At 45.7% G+C, this 16,406-nt stretch overlaps 1 protein-coding gene across 5 annotated transcripts in view; it reads left to right on the top strand.

The window, feature by feature from the left end:
* Window positions 1-16,406, top strand: part of LOC130290471 (beta-1,4-galactosyltransferase galt-1-like) — a 68,503-nt gene that overhangs the window by 18,426 nt on the left and 33,671 nt on the right. For 4 of the 5 annotated variants that reach the window (XM_056538146.1, XM_056538144.1, XM_056538147.1 and 1 more), the window contains exon 2: window positions 14,514-14,619. The gene's annotated coding sequence lies outside the window, so the exon portion shown is untranslated. Of the gene's footprint in view, window positions 1-13,189; window positions 13,207-14,513; window positions 14,620-16,406 lie in introns of those variants that run through there. The other variant, XM_056538148.1, reaches the window with a different exon arrangement.

Genomic DNA, 16,406 nt, shown 5'->3' with positions numbered 1-16,406 from the left:
TCTTTTATTTGGCACAATTGACGCTCTAAGCATGCCTCCCCCTGCGCTCAACAACCACTGAACAATCCAGCGGAGCAGACGTCTGTCATAAATGGCTTCAATAGTCAGCGCAGAATGGATTTAGTCACTTGTTTTGGCTATCTGAAATCTGCAACGTATATGGCAAGCTCGGGCTCCGTTCGCATCTGCGTTGTGTCCAATATTTCTGTGCCAAATCTGCCTTTAGATCCCAGCAATGTCCGACTGACCCCATTAGATAAAACAAAATGTCCAGCACCAAGGAGTACAGGTAATAGTCTTCTTCATCCAATAAAACATGCACAGATACATTTGAAGGGTTTCGAGTTCAAAAACCCTTAAATGGGCACTCTCATTAAAATTAATTTTTTGGGGGGCTTCCGGTTTCGGCGCTACCAGCTCCCGCTCCTTCCGGCCCTAACTGCATCTCTCTGGCCGACACCATTGCCCCCCCCCCCCAGATGGCCTCAACACCTGGCCACCGTCTCCTGGTGCTTACCTGGCTGTATGGAGCGTTATTTACTCCACAGCCATCAGAAAACCCTGTCTCAGGCGGGAGCTTGCTCGGCCTCCAGACAGCGCTCAGCAGCAGCGTCGCGTGGTCCCGTGGCTGCGAAACAGAAGTGCCGGCTCTCTCTCTTCTCATACCGGGCAGCTGCAGGATTACTCAGTGACTCGCCTGTGAGACCGCTTGCATCGCCCTCCGCTCCTCTACCTCTGCAGGTTAGTACTGTATCCCCGGGGGGCTGCCTTATCCATGATCCTCACTGACTCAGACGGCCTTAAAATGGTGGTGGGATGGTCCCTGAACACCCCTCCTCTCCAGGCTCCCTGCACTACTGAGGACCCACCTGTCCTTTTACCATCTGCTGCAGCTTCTAGTAGGGATCGACCGATTATCGGTTTGGCCGATATTATCGGCCGATATTCACAATTTTGGACATTATTGGTATCGGCAATTACCTTTCTGATATGCCGATAATGCCCCGGCCAGAGGCGACCGCCGCTGCCCCATTGCCTCCCCCATCCCAGGTTTTATAATTACCTGTTCCTGGGGTCCGCGCTACTTCTGGCTCCTGCGGCGTCCTGCGCTGTTGCTATGCTCGGCACAATGACGAGTGACGTCCTCAACGCGAGTGTCACGATCCCGGCTGGTAGGAGGTGGATCCTCTGTGCCAGAGAGGGATTGGCGTGGACCGTGCTAGTGGACCGGTTCTAAGGCACTACTGGTGTTCACCAGAGCCCGCCGCAAAGCGGGATGGTCTTGCTGCGGCGGTAGTGACCAGGTCGTATCCACTAGCAACGGCTCAACCTCTCTGACTGCTGAAGATAGGCGCGGTACAAGGGAGTAGACAAAGCAAGGTCGGACGTAGCAGAAGGTCGGGGCAGGCAGCAAGAATCGTAGTCAATAAGGCAAGCAGGAGGTCAAGTACACGGATGGATAAACACAGTAACGCTTTCACTAGGCTCAAAGGCAACAAGATCCGGCAGGGGAGTGCAGGGGCAGAGATCAGATATAGTCTGGGAGCAGGTGGGAGCCAATAAAGCTAATTGGGCCAGGCACCAATCATTGGTGCACTGGCCCTTTAAGTCTCAGGGAGCTGGCGCGCGCGCGCCCTAGAGAGCGGAGCCGCGCGCGCCAGCACATGACAGAAGGGGACCGGGACGGGTAAGTGACCTGGGATGCGATTCGCGAGCGGGCGCGTCCCGCTGTGCGAATCGCATCCCCGACGGCCATGACAGTGCAGCGCTCCCGGTCAGCGGGACCGACCGGGGCGCTGCGGAGAGAGAGACGCCGTAAGCGCTCCGGGGAGGAGCGGGGACCCGGAGCGCTAGGCGTAACAGCGAGGTCACCGTCAGTGCGCACAGTGACAGCTCAGGACGCCGCTGGAGCCAGAAGTAGCGCGGACCCCGAGAACAGGTAATTATAAAACCGGGGATGGGGGAGGCAATGGTGCAGCGGCAGTGGTTGGACTCAGGACCGGCAGGGGGAGAGAAGCGGGTGGCGGTCTCTGGCCCCGCAAAAGCCACTGCAGTTCATTGATTTAAAGTTCCCGCTTTAATTCATTGATCTTCAGCGGTTTCTGTGGGTCCGGGGGGGTGGGGTGGGGTTAATAGCCGATAACTTATACCGGAATATCGGTATAAATTATCGGCTATCGGCCTCAAAGTTCACAGATTATCGATATCGACCCTATAAAATGAATATTGGTCGATCTTTAGCTTCTAGCCAGCTCGTGCTAGAGGGACAGCCTGCAGAAGCCCCTTCTTCTTTACCCACTACAGCAGACCAACCTCTGTTTGATTGATTTTAAAATGCTGGAGGCAGAAGTGATCCAGATCCAGATCGTGCCTGACTTGCGGAGGACCCTGGAAGCAACCCTACACGCTTCCTTTGATAAGCTTCGGACTGATCTTGCACAAACCACGGCGACGTTGGCGGAGGTCCAAAGTCGAAAAGACCCTGAACGGGTCGGAGCACAGCGATGATGTGAGCCTGATGGGTCCAAATAGTATTTTAGTCTGTAGACTGCCATTTTGATTGCACATTGTGATTCTGTGATTAAGGGGTTTTGAACCTGAAATGCGTCAGTGTATCTGTGCTCTTTAAAATGTTTCTTTATTGCCCATGGAGTTTTAATATAGCAGACTTTTACCTGCTGGACATTTCGTTTTATACAAGTAGCATCAATTAAAACCTGAGACGCTGCTGGTGGGTTCAATGCTCAGGTGTTTGATTGGGGGATGGGTTGCGAGCCATTGCTTCCTGTCTACGTGGATCAGTTTATAATGGAGTCCTTGTTGTTTTTGATTGCAAGAATAGTAAACACAAAGAGAGAACTGCCAATAGAGGCTTGGGACCGAGGCCCCCACCGTCAGTGTGAACACCACCTAAATAGGATAATAGAGGGGGTCCACACTCCAGACCCCTTTCTTAGACCTACAGCAGAGCATCGCTGACAAGTAACTACAGGTCACTACTCACTACTGTTATATAATACATGGATACTCATTTATCTGAATGACCACCATGTCCTACTGCATTTCCACCTCAATGGTTCAGTTTGTAGCATCTAGAATGGGATATCTGGACTTTGATGTTAAGGATATTGCAGAATTTCCAAAATTGAGACATTTTAAAGGGAAACTCCGGTTAAAATAAAAATTCAGATCAAACGGTGCCAGAAAATTATACAGATTAGTAAATTACTTCTATATAAAAAAAAATCCTAATCGTTCCAGTACTTATGAGCTGCTGTATGCTCCAGAGGAAGTTGTGTAGTTCCTGACACAGACAGAGGTGGCAGCAGAGAGCACTGTAGTCAGACTGGAAAGAGCGACACAACTTCCTCTGGAGCATACAGAAGCCGATAAGTACTGGAAGGGTTAATATTATTATATAGAAGTAATTTACAAATCTTTATAACTTTTTGGCATCAGTTGATTTGAACACATTTTTTTCCCCTCTGGAGTACCCCTTTAAGTCTTATTTCAAGAAACATCCAGGAATATCGCCTCACAAATTTTTTTTTTAGAAGTGTGGAGTGTTCCTTTAAGGTTGACCCTATTTATAGAAGAACATATGACGAGGAGACAAGAGAAAGGATAATGATCTGTCTCACAGGTCCTGAACTATTCAGGTCAAACAAGCAGTATTGTGTTTTTTCAGGTTTCCTGAATATGTACAATCTTTTGTAAAAGGAAAAAGAAAGTTATGGTGGTGAGTTTATATTATAAACAACATTTTTGGCAGACCTCATATAGCTGGAAAGATGACGGCGTCCAAGCCAAACTCCCTAACACTTCAGGCATTTCTTAAAGCGTACCTGTCAGAGCCCACTAAAAAACTGTTATGTGTTACTCAGTGCCTGATCCTGGTCATGTACGTGTCATTTTTATATATCTATCACCCATATTTCACTAAAAACTATTACAGCTGCACATTGTCTTTTCCATTTTGTCCAAGGTAGGAGGCATGTCCTTCTCTTGCCTGCACTGTGATGACTCCTCCCCCTCTCACTCTGCTGACTCACTGCTCTCGGGAGCCTGGCAGCCCTGCTCTGTAGCCCTTTCCTCTCTGGATTTATACTGTACACACACACACACACATATACAATGATTATTGGGGATTGCCTGTACTCTACCACCAAAGACAATATGGTGAGTGTATAACTTACATCTTCCTATGTCATTCATGTGTGTCATCCTTAGGCAGTCCTGTAATGCTGGGACTTGTAGTTTTGAATTAGTTGAAGGTACACTGTTCTAGAGATTTCTTCTACAGGTGATCCTTGATTGTTAAAATGGGTGGAGGTCCAACATTGAGGTGAACGTGTGGCATGTGGTTTTGGTATCGAGCCTTGTTGTCAGTGAATTGAAAAAATCCATGTTTTTATAAGGAGGTTGAAACCCCATTCAACCCTGAGAGCCCTTGCACACTATGTAAATATCACTCAGTATTATTCTGAACCTCCCGGCTGCTATGTGCACACACACTTCTGACACGGATTCGGATTTCGTTCATTCTTGTGCCTGAATCCGCCCAGAACTGCATTGCAGACAATGGGAAGGCACTGAAAATGTTTATGGTGTTAAAGAAACGCACTAATATAATGTTAGCCACTGTTACGCCGAGCGCTCCGGGTCCCCGTTCCTCCCCGGAGCGCTCGCCTCATCCTCGTTGCTGCAGCGCCCCGGTCAGATCCACTGACCGGGTGCGCTGCGGTACCGCCTCCAGCCGGGATGCGATTCGCTATGCGGGTGGCGCCCGCTCGCGATGCGCACCTCGGCCCCCGTACCTGACTCGCTCTCCGTCGGTCCTGTCCCGGCGCGCGCGGCCCCGCTCCCTTGGGCGCGCGCGCGCCGGGTCTCTGCGATTTAAAGGGCCAGTGCACCAATGATGGTGCCTGGTCCAATCTTCCCAATTACCTTGATTAGTTTCCACTTGTGCACTTCCTACTTATACCTCACTTCCCCTGCACTCCCTTGCCGGATCTTGTTGCCCTTGTGCCTAGTGAAAGCGTTCCCTTGTTTGTTCCTAGCCCGTGTTCCAGACCTCCTGCCGTTGCCCCTGACTACGATCCTTGCTGCCTGCCCCGACCTTCTGCTACGTCCGACCTTGCCTTTGTCTACTCCCTTGTACCGCGCCTATCTTCAGCAGTCAGAGAGGTTGAGCCGTTGCTAGTGGATACGACCTGGTCACTACCGCCGCAGCAAGACCATCCCGCTTTGCGGCGGGCTCTGGTGAAAACCAGTAGTGACTTAGAACCGGTCCACTAGCACGGTCCTCGCCAATCCCTCTCTGGCACAGAGAATCCACCTCCTACCAGCCGGGATCGTGACAGTAGATCCGGCCATGGATTCCGCTGAAGTTCCTCTGCCAGTTGTCGCCGACCTCCCCACACTGGTCGCCCAGCAAGCCCGACAGATCGCCCAGCAAGCCCGACAGATTGCCCAACGAAATCACCAGCTGGCATACTTGACCACCGTGACTCTGCAACTTCAGTCACAGATACAGCAGCTGCTGCCGCAGATACAGCAACTTCAGTCACAGACACAGCAGCTGCAACAACCATCTCCTCCGCCGGCTCCTGCAACTCCTCCGCAGCAACCGGCCGCTCCTAACCCCTGCTTGTCCCTGCCAGACAAATTTGATGAGGACTCTAGACTCTGCCGTGGTCTCCTTTCTGGAAAGGCCTTGTCTGGGGCCACGCCACTCTGGGACCGCAATGATCCTGCCACAGCCACAGTCCAGTCCTTCTTCGCTGAGGTCCGTGGTGTCTTCGAGGAGCCTGCCCGAGCTTCTTCTGCCGAGACTGCCCTGCTGAACCTGGCCCAGGGTGTTTCTTCCGTTGGCGAGTACGCCATTCAGTTCCGTGCTCTTGCTTCCGAGTTGTCCTGGAATAGTGAGGCTCTCTGCGCGACCTTTAAAAAAGGCCTATCCAGCAACATTAAAGATGTTCTGGCCGCACGAGAAACTCCTGCTAACCTACATGAACTCATTCATCTTGCCACTCGCATTGACATGTGTTTTTCCGGATGGCGTCTGGAGCTCCGCCTGGATATGGACTTTGTTCGCACGAGGCGTTTTTTCTCCCCGGCTCCTCTCTCCTCTGGTCCTCTGCAAACCGTTCCTGTGCCTCCCGCCGCGGAGGCTATGCAAGTTGACCGGTCTCGCTTGACACCTCAAGAGAGGACACGACGCCGCATGGACAATCTTTGCCTGTACTATGCCGGTACCGAACACTTCCTGAAGGATTGTCCTATCCGTCCTCCCCGCCTGGAAAGACGTACGCTGACTCCGCACAAAGGTGACACAGTTCTTGATGTCAACTCTGCTTCTCCACGCCTTACTGTGCCTGTGCGGATATCTGCCTCTACCTTCTCCTTCTCTACTATGGCCTTCTTGGATTCCGGATCTGCAGGAAATTTTTTTTTGGCCTCTCTTATCAACAGGTTCAACGTCCCTGTGACCAGTCTCGCCAGACCCCTCTACATCAATTGTGTTAACAATGGAAGATTGGACTGTGCCGTGCGTTACCGCACGGAACCCCTCCTAATGTGCCTCGGACCTCATCACGGAAAAATTGAGTTTTTGGTCCTCAGGTTCTTTGGCCCCAAGAAGAGGGGGAGACCCAAGGGGGGGGGTACTGTTACGCCGAGCGCTCCGGGTCCCCGTTCCTCCCCGGAGCGCTCACCTCATCCTCGTTGCTGCAGCGCCCCGGTCAGATCCACTGACCGGGTGCGCTGCGGTACCGCCTCCAGCCGGGATGCGATTCGCTATGCGGGTGGCGCCCGCTCGCGATGCGCACCCCGGCCCCCGTACCTGACTCGCTCTCCGTCGGTCCTGTCCCGGCGCGCGCGGCCCCGCTCCCTAGGGCGCGCGCGCGCCGGGTCTCTGCGATTTAAAGGGCCAGTGCACCAATGATGGTGCCTGGTCCAATCTTCCCAATTACCTTGATTAGTTTCCACTTGTGCACTTCCTACTTATACCTCACTTCCCCTGCACTCCCTTGCCGGATCTTGTTGCCCTTGTGCCTAGTGAAAGCGTTCCCTTGTTTGTTCCTAGCCCGTGTTCCAGACCTCCTGCCGTTGCCCCTGACTACGATCCTTGCTGCCTGCCCCGACCTTCTGCTACGTCCGACCTTACCTTTGTCTACTCCCTTGTACCGCGCCTATCTTCAGCAGTCAGAGAGGTTGAGCCGTTGCTAGTGGATACGACCTGGTCACTACCGCCGCAGCAAGACCATCCCGCTTTGCGGCGGGCTCTGGTGAAAACCAGTAGTGACTTAGAACCGGTCCACTAGCACGGTCCTCGCCAATCCCTCTCTGGCACAGAGAATCCACCTCCTACCAGCCGGGATCGTGACAGCCACAGTGCACAGATCTTAATATGAGCTGTGAATGCAGAGCTCCCGTACTCCCCATCTGCTCGGGACAAGATCAGTGAAGGGAGGGAAGCTCATTACTGCTCAATATATTTGAGACTCATTAGATAAGGCAGCAGTGAGTCTGTTCTGATGGAAACTACTGTGACTGAGAACGGCTTCCTGCTGCCTTATCTGATGAGTCATAAATGTAATGAGCAGTAGTAAGAATTCCCCCCTTCACATTACTGATCAGCCAGAAAAAAAGTTTTTTTCCCAAAAAATATTGTGTATTAGTTTAGGCGTTTTTTCTTTGGTGTTTTATCCCCCTTTTTTTTGCATTTGTTTCTTTTATCATATGGCTTTAACATTTTTATCGAAGAATTCAGGGGGAAAACCTTCAGAAAAAAAACACCACTAATAAATACACATTGCAGTTTTTTTTTTTCTTTCTTCCCATAGAAGTCTATTGGAGGAAAAAAGCCTCAATGACATGAAAAAACGCCATACCTTTAGCACGCTGCAGTTTTGGAAAGCTGCTCTGAGCCTAAAAACGCCCAAAAAGAAATGTCATGTGGACCTGGCGTTTCATATTTCCCTATTGACTCGCAGCTAACATCTGGCTGTGGTGAGTATGGTGTTTTATGGGGCAAGCTAAGCCTAACTAGACCCTCAGGATTCTATGAGAAGCATAGGGCAGTATTATTTATCCTATAGATATACAGATGTATATGTTCCTATTCACTGACAGTAAGAAGAAAACCTAGTAAGTGTTGAAGATCTGAAGCACAAACCATAATAGCAGTATAAGTTGCAGTCAGCGTCTGTTACAATTTAAAACATATACGGAAAATTCCAAACCAATAAAATATAATGTAATTGATCCCAAACAGTAAATGACGTAAATGTAAAAAAAAAAAAAAAAAAACAGAGCAATACCAGAATTGCTGTTATCCTGGTCACTTCACCTCACATAGAATAAAAAAGGATCAAAAAGTTGTATATACCCCAAAAGGGCATCAATAAATCAAAGGAAATAAAAAAAAGAAGGAATAATAGTTGTAGTGAATGTCGTAAAAAACAAAATCCTCCCCAATATAGCAGAATTTTTTTTTTCTTTTTTTATTTCACCTCACAAATAGTTATTCGGGATTTTTTTTTATATAATATGTATGTACATTACAATCTCTACAGCCCAAGAGAAAAACAGCAGAGCTCGGTGCAAGTCTAAAAGGTTCCGGATCTGGAGATTGCCCAGGAGTTTTAAACATCCTGTCGCCTGACCAGCGTCATGATAAAGTATGATTTAACTGTTTTGCAGGCAGGCACAGAGAATAGTTAGTGCTGGGGCAGAGAGGACAGGGTGGGTGTGGGAGAGAAGAATTTATTTCGGGCTAAGAGTAGAAAGAGGAGGAGAGAAGACATCAGTGCAGGAAAGACGAGCAGCATATTACGTCTGGGGCTTCAGGAAACTGGAAAACATGCCACCCAGCTTTCCCAGTCTCCTGAAGAGCATTGATTTTCCTCTCCCACAAGGTTTAGCTAGGAAGAACAGGCAATGCTGAGTACTCAGCTATTATTTACTATATTCACCAGTTCTTTACTGGCTCTTTCAATCTTTATATGTATATCCAATGGCTTCAGTTTTTTTTCTTCTCTATTTTCTTCCTTATGGTCCAGACAGGGTTGACATTTTTTTTCCAGCCTGGACTCTGCAGAATGAGTCCCCCTACCCATAGTGCCCCATAAAGCCACAATGCCCCCATTGGTGCCCCACATAGTAAGAGTAGCACGTTTTTTGTGCTCTATACAGTTACAGTGCCCCTTTAGATCCCATACAGTACAATCTCTCAAAAGCTAAGGCCCACACATAATAATGTTCTGCTCTCTGTCCCCTCACAGTAGTTATACCTCCCTTGCACCTCTGCCCCCACAGAGTAGTTAGGCTATCCCTGTGTGCCCTTACACAGTAGTAATGTCCCCCTTTGTGCCCTCACACCTTCACTAGGCTCCCTGTGCACCCCTTGGGCAGTAATAATGCCCCTTTTGTGCCACACACAGAAGTTAGGCCCTCTCTGTTTACCCCGCCTAGTAAGAATGCCCCCTATGTAAATAATGTCTATTTGTGTCCTCTCATGTTAATCATTTCCTCTTTGCACTTACACAATTAAAAAACTGAAACCTTTCTACATTCACATGCCAAAAAGCTGGGTTCTCTTCCTACTGGAACCAGGCTAGTGCAAACGGTGTCATGTAGTGAGGTGCTGGGATGCTGACGTCCTTGGCTGTCCCAACTTCTTCTAGGCTGCAGGCCTAAAACAGCCTGCGGCCTACAGGAGCTAGCAAGCCAAATCAAAGTTTTTAACTGGATGTGCATCCTGAGGACGCAGATACAGTTGAAAGTGGCATTGTCTTCCTCCATTGGAGTTACACCCCTGATATACTGCCTATAAAGCTGGGAAGGACTGGAGCTTTGGAGATTCGAAACCCAATCTGTCTTCCCCTTTAAACAGTGAAGGTTCTTTGGTGTTTAGGACCCGTGAAGGAAGACTCCGCAGGGACCGGTGCCAAGTCGGTAACACAGTCCAGACGATGCTTCCAGCGTGAGCTGTCATGGTGTTTTGTTTTGCACGTAGAGTAGCGTTACCGAGCTATAAAATCGGGGGCAAACAGATGAAGAGATGTTGAAAGATGTGATACGAAAACCAGATAAACCTATGTACGAGATGACAACACTAATACACGCACTAATAACTATCACACTGACGCTCACTAGTCCAAGAATTATTATAGCCCTGTACTTGTTTTTAGAAGCGTAACCTGAAGCTAATGCAAAACTGTAACAGACCCCCCCCCCCACCCGACCCACCTACCATGTGTCACTTATAACTCTGCTATGCGGCTAGGGGCCAGGGGGTACTGCTCCTACCCCTGCACCCCGTATAACTATACCCCCATGTTAACTGTAAAATAATTTGAGATCAGAAGCAGAAGGCAAAGTAGAGATTATGAGACCCGTCGCATTATTTCAAGTGATAGATTGACGTATGTTTTGGGGCAGTATTTCCCAACCAGGGTGCCTCCAGCTGTTGCAAAACTACAACTCCCAGCATGCCCGGACAGCCTATGGCTGTCCGGGCATGTTGGGAGTTGTAGTTTTGCAACTTGGTACACATGCTATTTATATGTCAACTAAAGATATAGCAGAGCTGAATAAACCCTAACCCACCCCCTTATGCCAGAGTGAGGGTTTACGCTAAAGTCCCATGCAAGTCTATGGGCTTTCTGTTACATCTCCTGATCATGTTACTCTCAGGCTGTGGAGATTGCCCGGGACTTTTAAACTTTCTGCCGACTGTCCAGCAGGCAGGTGCAGAGAATAGTTAGTGTGGGGGACGGGATACGAGGTCAGAATATGAGTTTGGGATAGGAGGTCAGGATATGAGGACGGGATATGAGGTCAGGATATGAGATCGGGATATGAGGACGGGATATGAGATCAGGATATGAGATCAGGGTATGAGGACGGGATATGAAGATGAGACATGAGGTCAGGATATGAGAACGTGATATGAGGACAGGAAATAAGGATGGGATATGAGGACAGAATATGAGGTCAGGATATGAGGTTGGGATAGAATGACGGAATATATGAGGATGGGATATAAAAAGGGTTACGAGGTCCGGATTAGAGGATGGGTTGTAAGTATGGGATATGAGGTCAGGATAGGATGGCAGGATAAGAGGAGGGGATATGAGTTCAGCATAGGAGGACAGGAAATAAGGATGGGATATGAGGTTGGGAAATGAGAAGAGAATATAAGGTCCAGATTAGAGGATGGGTTGTGAGGATAGGATATGACAGGATAGGACTACAGGATATGAGGTCAGGATCGGACGACAGGATATGAGGTCGGGATATGAGGTTGGGATAGAATGACGGAATATATGAGGATGGGATATGAAAAAGTTACGAGGTCTGGATTAGAGGATGGGTTGTAAGTATGGGATATGAGGTCAGGTTAGGACGACAGGATAAGAGGTCGGGATATGGGTTCAGGATAGGAGGACAGGAAACAAGGACTGGATATGAGAATGGGATAGGAGGGTGGGATATGAGAAGGGCATATGAGGTTGGAATAGAAGGACGGGATATGAGGTCAGGATAGGAGGACGGGATAGGAGGTCGACATATGAGAAGGTCGGGTTATAAGGACTGTTATGAGGATGGAATATAAAGTCGAAGCTTGCACTTTCCGACTCCCCTTGTGGTTATCTTCACAAGAACAAAGGGATTAAGCAGCTTATCCTGCCTGATCCTTCTCTCTCCAACATCATCTGTTGGGCCAGAGTCTGCAGACCCCATACACCAAAATCAGAGGGTTTGGTCGACACTTGGCTGAATTGACTGAATTTTCTTCCCAAAATAATTCCTCCTCAGTTCCTCAGTGTGAACCTACCCTTATAGCATACTTTACTATTCTATAAGCATCCTGCACAGTACCATGAATGCCACTTGTAAGTAAACTTTTATTTAGTTTTTATGATTTTCGGTGGGGCGTCCCTTTTGCGGTTGGCGCCATGCTTATGGTGGTGATGGGGGGGGGGGGTTGTTTTTTTCTTCATTGATTGGCTCTGACCTTCACCCACCTTCACAGCCTCGTTCTCCTATTCATTCGGTAATGATTTGTGTCTTATCCTGCAGCCACATCGGTGTCACGCCTCATTAGCCTCAGTGCAATTACATTAATGTTTTGTTTATGTGCGTACTAGTCATTGTACACGGTTAATACTACATACCTAACACACATACCGAACCCACAGCAGAGCATTACAACATAAACCTGCTGGGACTTTACTGCTCAACAACAATTTCTTAATATTCCCCTTTTCCCCGTCTGCTCCGGCCTTGTGAAATCCTTCATTAAAGGGGTACTCCGCTGGAAAACATTTTTTCTTTTAAATCAACTGGTGCCAGATTTTTAAATTACTTCAATTAAAAAACATAATCCTTCCAGTACTTATCAGCTGCTGTATACTACAGAGAAAGTTCTCTTCTTTTTGAATTTCTTTTCTGTCTGACCATAGTGCTCTCTGCTGACACCTCTGTCCATGTCAGGAACTGTCCAGAGCAGGAGAGGTTTTCTGTGGGGATTTGCTCCTGCTCTGGACAGTTCCTAAAATGGAAGAGGTGTCAGCAGAGAGCACTGTGGTCAGACAGGAAAGAAATTCAAAAACAAAAGAACTTTCTCTGTAGTATACAGCAGCTGATAAGTACTGGAAGGATTAAGATTTTTAAATAGAAGTAATTTACAAATCTGTTTAACTTCCTGGCACCAGTTGATAAAAAAAAAAAAAAGTGGAGTACCCCTTTAACTACAGTATTTGAGGTTCTGGATCGTTGGATGTCGTATTAAAGGAGTTTCTGTATGTATTCATGTCACTGGTAGGGTTAGGCCATGTTCACACAATTAAATTTCCATGCGGAATTCTGCATCGGATTCCCCTGCAGCAGAGTCCTATTCATATAAATACACATCCCGATTCCGGTCTATGAGACGGTGCATTACTGAGCGGTCCAATGTAGACAGAGTGGAGGTGATTTATCAAAACCTGTCCAGAGGAAAAGTTGCTGAGTTGCCCGTAGCAACCAATCAGATCGCTTCTTTCATTTTTCACAGGCCTTTACAAAAATGAAAGTAGCGATCTGATTGGTTGCTATGGGCAACTCGGCAACTTTTCCTCTGGACGGGTTTTGATAAATCTCCCCCTCTAGAATCTGCATTTATTATGCAAACATTTGGGGCTCTTAGTGAACAAAGTAGGCGTCATTTTGCTGGCTTATGTTTTGGCGCTGGAATTACTATTATTTGAAAAGTCGCACAAAATTACATGAATCCCACCCGTGCCTAACTGCACAATTATTGGGGAAGATTTATCAAAACCTGTATAAAGGAAAAGTTGCCCAGTTGCCCATAGCAACCAATCAGATCGCTTCTTTCATTTTTAACAAGGCCTCTACAAAATGAAAGAAGGCATCTGATTGGTTGCTATGGGCAACTGGGCAACTTTTCCTTTATACAGGTTTTGATAAATCTCCCCCAATCTGTACTTTAAAGGGGTATTCCAGGAAAAAACTTTTTTTTTATATATCAACTGGCTCCAGAAAGTTAAACAGATTTGTAAATTACTTCTATTAAAAAATCTGAATCCTTTCAGTACTTATGAGCTTCTGAAGTTAAGGTTGTTCTTTTCTGTCTAAGTGCTCTCTGATGACACGTGTCTCGGGAAACGCCCAGTTTAGATGCAAATCCCGATAGAGATTTTTTATTATTATTATTATTATTATTATTATTATATTTGCTTAATTTGATGAGGATGATGATTATATATTTTACTGGAGAAACTCTGAGATTTGATTATTTTATTATAATTGTTATATTTGATTTTGTATTATTATATTTGCTTAATTTGATGAGGATGATGATGATGATTATATATTTTACTGGAGAAACTCTGAGAAATTTGACTATTTTATTATAATTATTATATTTGATTATTTTATTATATTATTATCATTATATTTGATTAATTTTATGATGATGATTACTATTGTTATTAATATATATATATATATATATATAATTTTTTTATTATTTTATTAGAATTATTATATTTGATTATTATTATTTTATTTACTGGTTGGGAAACTCTGAGATATTTTATTATTTTATTAGAATTATTAGATTTGATTATTATTATTATATTTACTGGTTGGGAAACTCTGAGATATTTTATTATTTTATTAGAATTATTTATATTTGATTATTATTACCGTATATCCTTTTACTGGTTGGGAAACTCTGAGATATTTTATTTTATTATAATTATTATATTTTATTATTATTATAATTATTATATCTTTTACTGGTTGGGAAACTCAGATATTTTATTTTATTATAATTATTAAATTTTATTATTATTATTATTATTATTATTATTATTATTATAATTATTATATATTTTACTGGTTTGAAAACTCTGAGATATTTGATTATTTTATGTTAATTACTATTTTTTATTTTTTTTTAATCATTATTATATCTTTCCCTATTTCTATTTCTTTAGGGTTTCCCATTCAGCATTCCTGAGGACATGTAGTCACCATAAATTGGCTCAGTAGTAACGATCACTTCCTTGTAGCGCTGGAACTATGGGAATGAATCCGTCTGGGGTATGTTCATATTGACTCTTTCCTGGCACTTTGTCCTCCTCCCGCCGATACATATCGATGGCTAAAATAATAGGTCTCTCGGAATCCTCCCAAGTGTGACTGCGGTGCGGGGCTTAGATTTCCAGCCCCGACCATGGACTCATGTTAGAGAATATATTGCTAAATTACTTAAATTATATCCTCTTCCAGAATAACTAATATTGGGCTGGATTCTGACACGCATTATGTGGCTGCATTTTTGTGTCGGTAGTAGGGCTGCAAGTCTTGGACCGACTGTAGGTCTGACAACGTTATAGATCACTATGATGCTTTTAAAGAAACACTTTAATTATTATTATTTTTTTTTGCTGATATGATGCCACCATCACTAGTTCTACAGCACCATTTGTTTCATCCCAGCACAGCTGCATCTCTGTATTTCATGACTTTATTTAATCATGTGGTCACAAGTCTGACTCACAGACCCCTCCCCTTCCAGCTCTGTCTGTATACTGCTGCTGCTGTCTCTATGGGATCAGGATATATAGTAGTTATACACCTTCGCTCCAGCTCTATCTGTATACTGCTGCTATCTCTTTAGGATCAGGATATATAGTAAAGAGAGAGTAGGATCAGCTCACCCAGCAAAGACTAGCTGCAGCACGGACAGGTGCGGATTCACCTTGTGGCAATCAAGAACAAGAAGGAGGTCCAGCGCAGCTTCTCACATCTGGACCTCCTTCTTGTTCAGGATATATAGTAGTTATATACCTCCCCTCCAGCTCTATCTGTACACTGCTGCTATCTCTATAGGATCAATATATATAGTAGTTAAATACCTACTCTCCAGCTCTATATGTATACTGCTACTCCTATCTCTATAGGATCAAGATATATAGTAGTTATATACCTCCTCTCAAGCCCCATCTGTATACTGCTGCTATCTCTATAGGATCAAGATATATAGTAGTTATATACCTACTCTCCAGCTCTATCTGTATACTGCTGCTGCTATCTCTATAGGATCAAGATATATAGTAGTTATATACCTACTCTCCAGCTCTATCTGTATACTGCTACTGCTAGTTGAATAGGATCAAGATATATAGTAGTTATATACCTACTCTCCAGCTCTATCTGTATACTGCTACTGCTAGTTGAATAGGATCAAGATATATAGTAGTTATATACCTCCTCTCCAGCCCTATCTGTATGCTGCTGCTATCACTGTGGGATCATGCATGCTGCAACAGCTGGAACTCTTTTTAATAGAAAAATACAAAACTTTTACAAAACACAAAAACAATGCTTAATCAGCTGAAACATAAACAATGAAAAAGTAACATAAATATGAACTTTTTGTAACAGAATGAAAAGACCTTCCTAACTGGCAAGCCCAGCTTTACTCGACTAACAAACTACTAATTCTTACCTATTATCCTTCCAAACACCCATACACATTCATTACCATCCATTACATAAATATAGTTTCCCTTAAAGGGGTACTCCGCTGCCCTGTGTCGGAAGCTCCGCTCCCCAGCGTCCGGAAGTTTATTGTTCCGGACACTGTGTGCAGGCTTCCGTGTTCAGGGCTGCCCCTCGTGACGTCATGCCTGCCGCCTCAGCGAAAGTCTATGGAAAGGGGGCGCGATGGCCATCACCCCACTCTAGCACCCCACTCTTGCACTCTGCTAACCTTCTCATGCATCATACCATCAGCAAAATGTTTATTTGCAGAGGATACTTCACTCTCTTTTACACTCTTTCCTTTCACACCATTATCCTGGCTGGACTTTGCTGGGCTTGCC

This window comes from Hyla sarda, chromosome 9, assembly GCF_029499605.1.
Source record: "Hyla sarda isolate aHylSar1 chromosome 9, aHylSar1.hap1, whole genome shotgun sequence".
Classification (NCBI taxonomy): Eukaryota; Metazoa; Chordata; class Amphibia; order Anura; family Hylidae; genus Hyla; species Hyla sarda.
Note: the sequence above shows the minus strand (reverse complement) of the source record. Positions and strands in the feature narration are given on the sequence as shown.